Source organism: Anas acuta, chromosome W (assembly GCF_963932015.1).
Source record: "Anas acuta chromosome W, bAnaAcu1.1, whole genome shotgun sequence".
Taxonomy (NCBI): Eukaryota; Metazoa; Chordata; class Aves; order Anseriformes; family Anatidae; genus Anas; species Anas acuta.
The window spans coordinates 12,674,758-12,687,138 of NC_089016.1; the positions used below are offsets into that span (position 1 = coordinate 12,674,758).

General features: G+C 44.3%; 1 protein-coding gene across 3 annotated transcripts in view; it reads right to left on the reverse strand.

Annotated features, from left to right (window-relative positions):
- LOC137846965 (E3 ubiquitin-protein ligase KCMF1-like) overlaps positions 1 to 12,381 on the reverse strand; it is a 144,930-nt gene that overhangs the window by 87,659 nt on the left and 44,890 nt on the right. The gene's annotated exons all lie outside the window — the stretch shown is intronic.

The following is a 12,381-nucleotide window of genomic DNA, read 5'->3' on the forward strand; positions in this document are numbered from 1 at the left end:
ACTCGCAATGGCAAGCGCCACGTTCTTACAATGGTGGAAGCAACCACCGGATGGCTGGAAACATATCCTGTGCCTCATGCCACCGGCCGGAACACCATCCTGGGCCTTGAAAAGCAAGTCCTATGGCGACATGGCACCCCAGAAAGAATAGAATCAGACAATGGGACTCACTTCCGAAACAACCTTATAGACACTTGGGCCAAAGAACATGGTATTGAATGGGTGTATCACATCCCCTATCATGCACCAGCCTCCGGGAAAGTTGAACGATACAATGGCCTGTTAAAGACTACCTTGAAAGCAATGGGCGCTGGGACGTTCAAAAACTGGGATACGCATTTGGCAAAGGCCACCTGGTTAGTCAATACTAGGGGATCTGCCAACCGAGCTGGACCTGCCCAATCAAACCTGTTACGTACTGTAGATGGGGATAAAGTTCCTGTAGTGCATGTAAAAAATATGCTGGGTAAAACAGTCTGGGCTACTCCTGCCTCAGGAAAAGGCAAACCTATTCGTGGAATTGTTTTCGCTCAGGGACTTGGATACACTTGGTGGGTGATGCAAAAGAACGGAGAGGTCCAGTGTGTACCTCAAGGAGATTTAATACTGGGTGAGAATAGCCCATGAACTGAATTGTACCATGTTAATTCGTATATTATACTGTATGTTATCACTACCATGATTACTATAGGTGACTAATTAGAATGTATGGAAAAGAGTGTAACCTGAGCATGACATAAATGGTATGGAATAAGGGGTGGATAGATGTCCTGGTTTCAGTTAGCACAGAATTAATTTTCTTCCTAGTAGCTGGTGGAATGCTGTGTTTTGGCTTAGGATGAGAAGAGTGCTGATAACACCCCGATGCTTTAATTGTTGCAGAGCAGTGCTTATAGCAAGCCAAGGACATCTCAGCCTTTTGCTCTGTCCTGCCAACGGGCAGGCTGGGGGTGCAGTAAGAGCTGGGAGGGGACAGACCCAGGACAGGTGACCCAAACTAGCCAAAGGGGTATTCCATACCATCTGACGTCATGCTAAACAATATATAGGGGTGGCTAGCCGGGGGGAGGAGGCCGGACTGCTCGGGGTTAGGCTGGGCATCGGTCAGCGAGTGGTGAGCAATTGCATTGTGCATCACTTGTTTGTACATATTATTATTATTTTCCTATTATCACCATTGTATCATTATTATTATTATTGTTATTATTATTTTTGTTATTATTATTTTCCTGTCTTATTAAACTGTCTTTATCTCAACTCACGGGCTTCACTTTCCATTTCTCTCCCCCGTCCCAGAGAGGGAGGGGGGAGGGTGAGCGAACGGCTGCGTGGTGTTTAGCTGCCGGCCGGGTTAAACCACGACAAATATCCTGAGCTGGAAGGAACTCAACCCACAAGGATCATTGAGTCCAACTCCTGGCTCCACACAGGACCACCCAAAAATCAAACCATATTTCTGAAAGCATTGTCCAAACACTTCTTGAACTCTGGCAGGCTTGACCACTTCCCTCGGGAGCCTGTTCCAGTGCACAACCACCCTCTCAATGAAGAACCTTTTCCTGCCTGAACCTCCTCGTCACAGCTTCATGCCATTCCCTCGGGTCCTATCACTACTCAGAGAGAAGAGATCAGCACCTCCCCCTCCACTCCCCCCTCGAGGAAGACCCTCAGTCTCCTCCTCTCTAGGCCAAACAAACCAAGTGACTTCAGCCACTCCTCATAGGTCTTGCCCTCTAGACCCTAGTTGTGGTTTAACCCAGCCGGCAACCAAGCACCACACAGCCATTTGCTCACCTTCCCCCCTCCCTCTCTGAGATGGGAGAGAGAATTAGAAAGAAATGAAAGTCTGTGGGTTGAGATAAAGTTTATTAGGACAGTTTATTAGGACAGAAAACAAAGGAAAATAATAATAATGATAATAGTACTACTACTAACAATGTGTACGAAACAAGTGATGCACAATGCAATTGCTCACCATCCGCTGACCGATGCCCAGCCTATCCTGAGCAGCCAGTCCCACCACCCCGGCCAGCACCCCCATATTAATTGTTCAGCATGACTTCAGATGGTATGGAATACCCTTTTGACCAGTTTGGCCAAAGATGCAACATATAGATGGGCTTGCAATCGAGGGGTGGACCTGACCACAGACACCACTGCACACGTTATGTGTGAATGCAAAATATGCACCAACAGTCAAACAACCCAAGTGCTTAATGCCTCTCTGGTATGGAGGATGATGGCTGAAATATCAATATGGGAAGGCCTGGCCAGTTAATCAATCACACTCCCAAAAACCCGCCACGGCAAGTGCCATGTGCTTACAACGGTGGAAGCAACCTCTGGATGGCTGGAAACATATCCTGTGTCCCATGCCACCACCCGAAACACTATCCTAGGCCTTGAAAAGCAAGTCTTATTTTGACATGGCACCCCAGAAACCATTGAGTCAGATAATGGGACTCATTTCTGAAACAACCTCATAGACGCCTGGGCCAAAGAGCATGACAATGAGTTGCCGCATAGAATCACAGAATGGCTTGGGTTGGAAGGGACCTTGAATATCATCTAGTTCCAACCTCCCTGCCATGGGGGCAGGGATGCCACTCACTAGATCAGGTTGCCCAGGGCCTCATCCAACCTGGTCTTGAACACCTCCAGGGATGGGACTTCCACAGCCTCTCTGGGAAACCTGTTCCAGTGCCTCACCACCCCCTGAGTGAAAAATTTCCTCCTAATCTCTAATCTACATCTCTCCTCTGTTAGTTTAAAACCATTCCCCCTTGTCCCGTCATTGCCTGAGCAAAAAGTTGCTCTCCATCTTTTTTATAAGTCCCCTTTAATTATTGAAAAGCTGCAATGAGATTACCTGAGCCATCTCTTCTCCAGGCTGAACAGCCACAGCTCTCTCAGCCTTTCTTCATAGGAGAGGGGCTCCAGCCCTCTGATCAACTTCATGGCCCTCCTCTGGACCCGTTCTAACAGATCAACATCCTTCTTGTGCTCGAGGCCCGAGACCTGGATGCAATATTCCAAGTGGGGCCTGACAAGGGCAGAGTAGAGGGGCACAATCACTTCCCTCGACCTGCTGGCCACTCCTCTTTTGATGCAGCCCAGGATGCAGTTGGCCTTCTGGGCTGCAAGCGCGCGCTGCTGGCTCAGTGGGAGAGTAGGGAATTCCGATGTGTACCTCAAGGGAATTTGATGTTGGGTGAGAATAGCCCATGATTTGAGTTGTATGATGCCAAATGATGCTGTATGTCGTTACTACTATGACTGCTATATGTCATGTCAATGGCATTACAGTAAGAGTCACCCAAACTAATGAAGAATGAACCTTGATGGAACCTGTCAAGTATAGGGGCAATGCAACCAGAACTGGCTTCAGCCTACAACAAACCAATATCACATAACACCTCTAATGTCTATAAGGATCATTATGACAGAGGGAGCCCAAATTCATGGACTAAATGAGCTCTCTAATCTGTCCAGATCTCTGCAAGGCCTTTCCACCCTCGACAGTGTCAACAGCTCCTCCCAGAGGAGCTGCATGGCATAGGCCCAGGAGCAGCCTGCAACCGGACCCGGCGTGGCCACTGCCATAGGGTGGCCGGCAGCCTGCAGACAGCAAGACTGACCAGCGTACATCTCAACATGGTCTCCAAGCAACATTTCCTGTAGATGTGCATGACAGCAGAAGCATCCAGGCAAATCGATGAGCTGGCTTTGGGAGCCTAAATAGGCAAAAACAGAATGCACAATGGGTCAGAAGTTCATAGGTGAGATAAGACTGTGGATACGAGGGACCCAGTATACATGTCTTTGAAACAGGAGCTCCAGGGACTTGTCTACAGCAAACCCACATGTCTGGACTTACTAATGGACATGCCTCCAGTATCATACAAAGTCCAGTTACTTCATCCATGGAACAACAATGATCGCTCACTGAATGTATTTGTGGAGGAGGATGACAAACTGATATTTTATCTGCTCTACCAATGACCTTCACATTCCAGGACTGAGAGATGAAACCAAGGCAAAATATCTGGAGTTGACCCACTGGGAGACGGGTTTGCTACCCTTGTGTCATTGCTACCGTTGGAACTCCTTGGCCCAAGTACTTGTCTCACTGATAGTCTCCATGTGCCCTTACAGGCAAGCTCTCAAGTAGTCCTTGTTTCAAAACTGAGTGTTTTTGTTCTTTTGGAAGTCACTTCCATGGCACACTTACAGAAGCTCCATTCCTCCCTGCTTCTCCTGATAAAAGGCTGCATCTTTGGATTGTAGAGCCTGGGAGTGAGCCCTCCTTCTGTACCAGCTGAAGGGAAGAACATAGGTTAGGGGAAGGAAAGGGTGCTAAGAATGGGAAAGCACAGGGTGGCCAGCGGAGTTGGGAAGAGTCTGAAATACCAAGAGGAATTCATTGCTGAGGTGTTTATGTTTTTTGTTGTTGTTTTGTTTGTTTAAAAACAAAAAAAAAAACCAAAAAAAAAACACTGAAACACCAAAACCAAGAACCCTTCCACCAGGACACTTAAATTGGAGGAGGTGGTTATGTTGCTGATACCTGTCTCTCTGCTAGGACTTCTTACCATGTTCTGATGTTGTTTCATAGACAGCCAACCTTGCTTTTTTTGTTTATCACCATCACTTTCTCAGTTCTTCTGCTCCATTCTGTCCTGCCTCCTCTTAGTGGCTGTGACTCAGTTGATTGAGTAGTCACCCCATGTCTTCATCTGCCCTCTTCCTCTTGACTTAAAACTGTAGGTTTTAGTCTGGGACTGAAGGGTTTCTTGCTGATGTGGGGACAGCGAAGGGACAAACTTCTGTAATACAGTCCCTGGTGAGACAGACTGGATGTCCTCAGACTTGTTACACAAATGTAGGTCCTGCCATCTTAGGTCTGCTTTCTGTATAGCCTGTTCCATGTGAAGGTTTTAGAGAAACATAGTAATTCTCTAAGGGCTCTTCCAGGAAACTCTCTTCTTGAACGAGATGCTTAGTCACCCAAACTAGGCTTTGTTATGCCACAGACCATCAGCATAATATTTATTTATCTATGCAGCTAAATAGTTCTGTCTGTTGCTTGGGGGTAGGAAGTTGTCCCAGAGAAGGTGGTGACAGTGTAGCTGCAGAAGTGCCATAAGCAGACTAGAAATCCAGAAGGTGGTTGCTGCAGAATGTAACTTGTGAGACTTTAACAGAGCCCAATGGGGTGATCTTCAAGCACAAAAATAAATAAACCTCTCCAGAGCTAAGGGGTTGGCAGGGGAAAATTGCAATAAACAGGACAAGCAATTCAGGCAAAATCAGCACATCCCAAATAGATTCTTGCCTCAGTAGCCAAGTAAAGAGGATGACACTCCTTTACTAGCAGGAGCTGCTCTCTTGACCTCTCCACAGGTTACTACGTTGCCTTTCTGGGGTTATTTTGCATATTTGTCTTGAAAAAATATTTGTGTGGTGGTGTTTTTTTGTTGTTTTTTTTTCTCTTGAGTTATTCCCTCAGCTCTGTGTCCCTTTTAATCCAAACTGTTCTGTGATTCTATTATTGTTAATTTAGATAAAGGCAGAGGAAGCAGCAGCATCTTTTCATCTGTAAAGGCCCTTGAAAGCTTCCTTCATTTGCAGTAGTAAATTAAGGGCTTTCATGAAAGTAAACTGCTGTAAACACAATTTTATCTTCAAAGTCCTCTTTCAGCATCAATTAAAACAAACTTTTCTGTATTTGCACTGAAGTATGAAAACATAGAAGCAACTAAAATTACTGAAATAAAACCATGACATAGACTCCAAGAGGATTAGTAGACAAAGATCTCATAAGAAGAAAGTCTGAGAGAGCTGGTGCTGATCAGCCTAAAGAGAAGGCTCTGGAGTGACCTCATTGCAGCCTTTCAGTACTTAAAGGGGACTTATAAAGAAGATGGAGAGCAACTCTTTGCTCAGTCAGATGGAGGACAAGGGAGAATGATTTTAAACTAAAAGAGGGGAGATTTAGATTAGAAGGAAATTCTTCACTCAGAGGATAGGGAGGCATTGGAACAGGTTGCCCAGAGAAGTAGTGGATGCCCCATTCTTGGAGGCATTCAAGACCAAGTTAGATGAGGCCCTGAGCAACCTGATTTAGTGTGTGGCAACCCTGCCTATGGCAGGGGGGTTGGAACTAGATGATTTTTAAGGTCCCTTCCAACACAAGTCATTCTATGATCAATGAGGTCTCAAAACTGCAAATGTCCTAATGATCATTTCCTAACTATAAATTCTACGATCACAGTTTAACAGAAAAAATGTAGTATTAACACAAGCCACCTCCACCACTTGCAATGTCAGATCTATTACGAAGAATGCATGGTCAAGGGAAAATCACACCGTTAAACTGAAACATATTCAGTTGTTTCTTGCTCTCTGCCTCAAACAGTATGAAGCATTACTCATTTAGCAATATTTTGGCTTAAGAGAAAGGGAATGTTAGGGAAGACACCATCACGAGAACCTTCTGACCTCTGGGATCAGTTGACGGGCTGAGCCTCCCTTCTTCCTCCTCCTCCTCCCACCCCACCCCCCCCCCATTGGGATGCCTTTGGGTGAGATTTGAACACTTGGTTATACCAGGTCTCTCCACAGAAACTTAGAAATCTCTACAGTCTTTGTGCCTTTTAACGCATTAATAGCCAGGCTGTGTACCTGTGTATTTCATGCATGCTAGCTTGCTTTTGCAGACAATGTATTTATCCCAGCAATCCAAAGAACCTGTGTACCTGTTGCTGTAATAAATTGCACTTAATTGCATTGTTCCTAGCTGTGATAGTTACTGAATGTGACTAGAGTGAGGGTGTGCTACATTATTGGTGAATCTGTGACTGTGATAGTTCAGTACCCTGAATCCCACCAGATCCATAATGGTTAATCGGCTACTCCCCTTAACGAGACAGAGAAATTGGCGTAGTCGGCAGGATTGCTATGGATAAACTGCTGCAAAAATGCAAATGTGACCCCTTCCCAGGTGGGGAAGGAGTGGGCTGAAAAATTTTGGAAAAATCAAGAGAAAGTGGTAGAAAGCATTAACCATTGTCAGGCTGCACAAAAGACTGAAGAAAGAAAGGGTAAAGGTGTGACTTCTGTGCTGTGTTAAGAGCCTGTTTGTCCTGTGCTCAGCAAAAAGCTGAAGAAACTCCTGCTCCCAAATTAATTCCTAATGTGAAATATACAGCTTTAAAATTAGAAAATAAGCATAATTACTGCCCCACTACAAGAAGGACACGGAGGTGCTCGAGAATGTCCAGAGAAGAGCAACAAAGCTGGTGAGGGGTCTGGGGAACAAGTCTTATGAGGAGCGGCTGAGGGAGCTGGGATTGTTCAGCCTGAAGAAGAGGAGGCTCAGGGGCGACCTTATTGCTGTGAGGAATGTTTTAGCAATTCGTGTCAATAGAGAACTTGAAGGGAAATATATTTGTAGGCTTTTCCTTGAAGTCTCTGATATCTGGGGGGGTTTCATAATAACTGCTATTATGACTATTGCATGGGACACTATGCAAGTCTCTGATATCTGGCCAGGAGATTAAGCTGAAGGATGGCTAAAAGACAAAGCTTGCAGGGAACGCTGTGCAAGCCTCGGACATACAGCCAAGATGGACAAAGGAGAAGGACAAAAAAAAAAAAAAAAAAAACTGAGAGGAAGACTATGAGCCTTCAGCATGAGAGACTCCCAGAGACCCCCAGAGGGACCACCGGAGACTGATACACATGCTCCAGTAGGAGGGTTTGGATTCCGGAAACTAATTATAATAACCCTGTTTTTTTTTAGAAGTAGTAACGAATATGTATTAGTCTAGGAGCATAAAAATCAGCTGTTTGATGTAACGTGCGTGCATCTCAGTGGAGCAGAGACTCCCGGCGCACCCAGCGCTGTTTGCTTACCTCTATTCCTTTAATAAATTGTAAACTTTGATTACATGTATAATCCTATTTTGGGACTTAGTCATTTATAACAACTGGGGGCTCGTCCAGGATGGCTTCGGTTCCTGAATTTTAATCTAGGAGAGGTGCCCCACCATTTGGTGGCTCCTGTCCGGGACCAATGCCATCTTGAACCTGAATAAAGGTAAGCAAAGATTTTGATTTTTTATGAGCTCCCTTGCCAGCTGCAGCACTGTATTTTGCCCGTAATTCTGCGCATGAAGATCCGAACGAAGACGACGGAGTCGTAAGTATTTAAGGTGTATACTGTTTGGTTGGGTGGGATTCGGTTGCCTGTGTGTGTAAGAGTGTGACTGAGACGGAACTCAGTTCCAAAGCGAGTATGGAGGTCTTCTAACCGCGGTTCCAATCTCCCGCAAGGGACTTGGCCGGTGAAGGACCGAAGCGATTCCTATAGGATCCGTGGGTGGGTGATAGGTCCTAAACCCCCTGCAAGACACTCTTACTAAGGTAACCAAGGACTGTGGGAATTGCCATAGTAAAATTCCTAGATGGGTCAGACGAAGTCAAAGACTAGGGACCAGAAGGAAGGGAGCGAAATACCAGATATACCACCAGAAAGTCCATTAGGAATAATGATTACAAATTGGAACGATAGGGGCCCCAGAAAAGGAAAAAGTAAATTAAAAATGGTTCAGTATTGTATGATATAATGGCCAAAGGAGCCTTTAAGACCTCATGTCTTTTGGCCTGTTTTTGGATCTTTTGAAGACTGGATTTGCCAGGCCTTAAATATACATGTTAATTCAAGGAAACCTTTTTGCCGGGAAGAAAGTGATTATGCAAGATTATGGATCAGGACTTCACGTCCAGCCTCAATATTTACACTAACAGCAAATCAGAATTTTGAAGAAGAATAAGAAAAACAGGAAAAAGAAAAAGATGATAAATGGGAGCCACTGGATAACCTACCACCTCCATATCCTAACAATCCACCCCTGGCGGCTCCCCCTCCAGTGGCCGTAATATCTCCAGCAGTACCACCGTTGCCCCTGCCTCCACCACCAACAGCACCGGAATTAGATCTGCCTCTGGCTGCATGTATGAGAAGTAGGACTGCCGTATCTGAGAGAGCTTCTCTATATCCATTAAGAGAAGTACCCCTCAGAGGCAATCAGGGAGGCATCGGGTTTGTGGAAGTCCCATTAAATACCACAGATGTAAGGAATTTCAAGAAAGAAATGGGGACCCTATTAAATGACCCCCTCGGAGTAGCTGAAAACCTGGACCAATTCCTAGGCCCCAATACTTATACCTGGGAAGAAATACAGTCCATTTTAAGAATCTTATTTACTGCTGAGGAAAAGGGAATGATTAGGCAAGCTGGAATGAGGATTTGGGAAAGACAGAATCAAGCAGGACCCCCAGGAGACCAAAAATGGCCAAATGTGGATCCCCACTGGGATCATCAACAACCCCAGGGAAGACAGAATATGAGGGATTTGAGAACATTAATCATACAGGGAATAAGGGAAGCGGTTCCCTGAGGACAAAACAATAAAGCATTTAATGAACAACAAGGGAAAGATGAATCTCCAACAGAATGGTTGGAGAGATTAAGGAAAAGCCTACAAATGTATTCAGGAATTGACCCAAATACAGTGGTTGGAACCGCACTCCTTAGAACACAATTCGTAGCTAAATCCTGGGGGGACATAAGAAGAAAATTAGAAAAGCTAGAAGACTGGCAAGAGAGAGGATTAGAAGAATTACTTAGGGAAGCACAGAAAGTATATGTTAGGAGAGATGAGGAAAAACAAAAAGCAAAAGCCAAGATCTTTGTACCAGCAGTAAGAGAAAGTCAGGAAAAGACCTTGTCTGGAGAGAGGAGAAAAAAAAGAATAGAGAAAACCCCTAGGGGTCAGCCTTGTCGAGGGAAATAGACAATTCCTGCCTGTTACTATTGCAACAAGAAGGGACATGTTCAGAGGAACTGTCATAAGCGGGAACAAGATGAGAAAATGTTCAAAGAAGAATAGGGGTGTCAGAGGCTATATCTTCTGGGGACTTCAACATCAACAGAGCCCTTGATAAAACTATTAATTGGTCCCCATAAAGAGGAAGTCTTATTTTTAGTAGACACAGGGGCTGAAAAATCCACTATTCAAAAACTTCCAAAAGGAACAGAAGAAGGGAAGAGTTACATGTCTGTAATAGGGGCAAAAGGAGAGCCCTATAAGGTTCCTGTTTTGAAAGATGTAGAAGTAGAAACAGAAAAAAAAAAATTGTCTTAATGATTTACTTTTGCTCCCTGAAGCAGAGTACAATTTACTAGGAAGGGATTTGATTTTGAAATTAAACTTGAGCATTCAAAGCCAAGGGGATAAATTGCAGATTAAATTATACACTTTAACACAAAAGGATGAAGAATTCATTAACCCTTCAGTGTGGTATAAGGAAGGGGAAATTGGAAAGATAGAAATGGACCCCATAAATAATGGATCCACATCGTCCGATTAGAATCAAACAATACCCTATACCAATGGAGGGTCGAAAAGGATTAAAACCTGTAGTTGACAGACTTCTGGAAAAAGAAACTCTAGAACCGTGTATGTCACCTCATAATACACCCATCCTCCCTGTATGTCGTGGTTTAACCCGGCCGGCAGCTAAACACCACGCAGCCGTTCGCTCACCCTCCCCCCTCCCTCTCTGGGACGGGGGAGAGAAATGGAAAGTGAAGCCCGTGAGTTGAGATAAAGACAGTTTAATAAGACAGGAAAATAATAATAACAAAAATAATAATAACAATAATAATAATAATGATACAATGGTGATAATAGGAAAATAATAATAATATGTACAAACAAGTGATGCACAATGCAATTGCTCACCACTCGCTGACCGATGCCCAGCCTAACCCTGAGCAGTCCGGCCTCCTCCCCCCGGCTAGCCACCCCTATATATTGTTTAGCATGACGTCAGATGGTATGGAATACCCCTTTGGCTAGTTTGGGTCACCTGTCCTGGGTCTGTCCCCTCCCAGCTCTTACTGCACCCCCAGCCTGCCCGTTGGCAGGACAGAGCAAAAGGCTGAGATGTCCTTGGCTTGGTATAAGCACTGCTCTGCAACAATTAAAGCATCGGGGTGTTATCAGCACTCTTCTCATCCTAAGCCAAAACACAGCATTCCACCAGCTACTAGGAAGAAAATTAATTCTGTTCTAACTGAAACCAGGACACTGTAAAGAAATCAAATGGGTCATACAGAATGGTACAGGACCTGAGAGCTGTAAATCAACGAACAATCACTAAATTCCCTGTGGTGGCAAATCCCTGTTGCAGGACGAATGGCCAAAAACACGACAGACACTAGTATGGTCAGATCATGCTCTCTCTTTATTACCCGAATAGCCTGACTTTTATAGCAAACTTAACAGGGGCACATAGTGTCTCACACAAGATTATTGGTCAAAAGCACTCAGACAAACAGCTGCAAGAAAACAACCCCCTTGTGATTAGCAGTCACATAGATCCCGTCCTTGAAGCCAGCTGCTGGCAACAATATTTCTCTAAATTCCTCAATTGGGCGATGTGGGAACACTGTCATGGGAACTTCTCATAGTCGTCCTGGTAGCTTGATTTGCTCAGCTGCAGCAAGCCATGGGATCTTTGCTGTTTCAAAAATCCCTTAACAAATCCCTATACTTTACTAAGGCATATATCTCCCAGACATACTTGGTATAGTATAATAGATCTGAAAGATGCTTTTTGGGCCTGCCCTCTGGATGAAAAATCCAGAGATTATTTTGCTTTTGAGTGGGAGGACCCTGAAACGGGACGGAAAAAACAATTAAGGTGGACCGTGCTACCACAGGGGTTTACAGAGTCACCAAATCTATTTGGACAAACTTTAGAGAAAGTTTTACAAGATTTTACATTACCCAGGGAGGTAAAATTATTGCAGTATGTGGATGATCTATTAGTAGCAGGAGAAACTGAAAAGGGAACACGAGAAGCTACTATTAAATTGTTAAATTTCCTGGGAGAAAAGGGATTAAAGGTATCTCGATCAAAATTACAATTTGTGGAACAGGAAGTAAAATACTTAGGACACTGGTTGAGTAAGGGAAAAAAGAAGTTAGATCCTGACAGGTTATCCTATCTGAGATCCTATCCTTAAGACTGCTACAAACTAAAAAGGAAATCCGGCAAATATTGGGATTATTAAGATATTGTAGACCATGGCTTGAAAGCTACAGTGAAAAGGTCAAATTCTTATATGAGAAAATAACTAATAACCAACTTAAGTGGTCCGCAGAAGATGATTAAAAATCTGAGGAAATAAAAAGGGCATTAATACAAGCACCAGTATTGAGCCTCCCAGATCTGGAAAAAACTTTTTATCTCTTTGTGAACACATCAAACCAGACGGCATATGGAGTTCTTACTCAAGACTGGGCA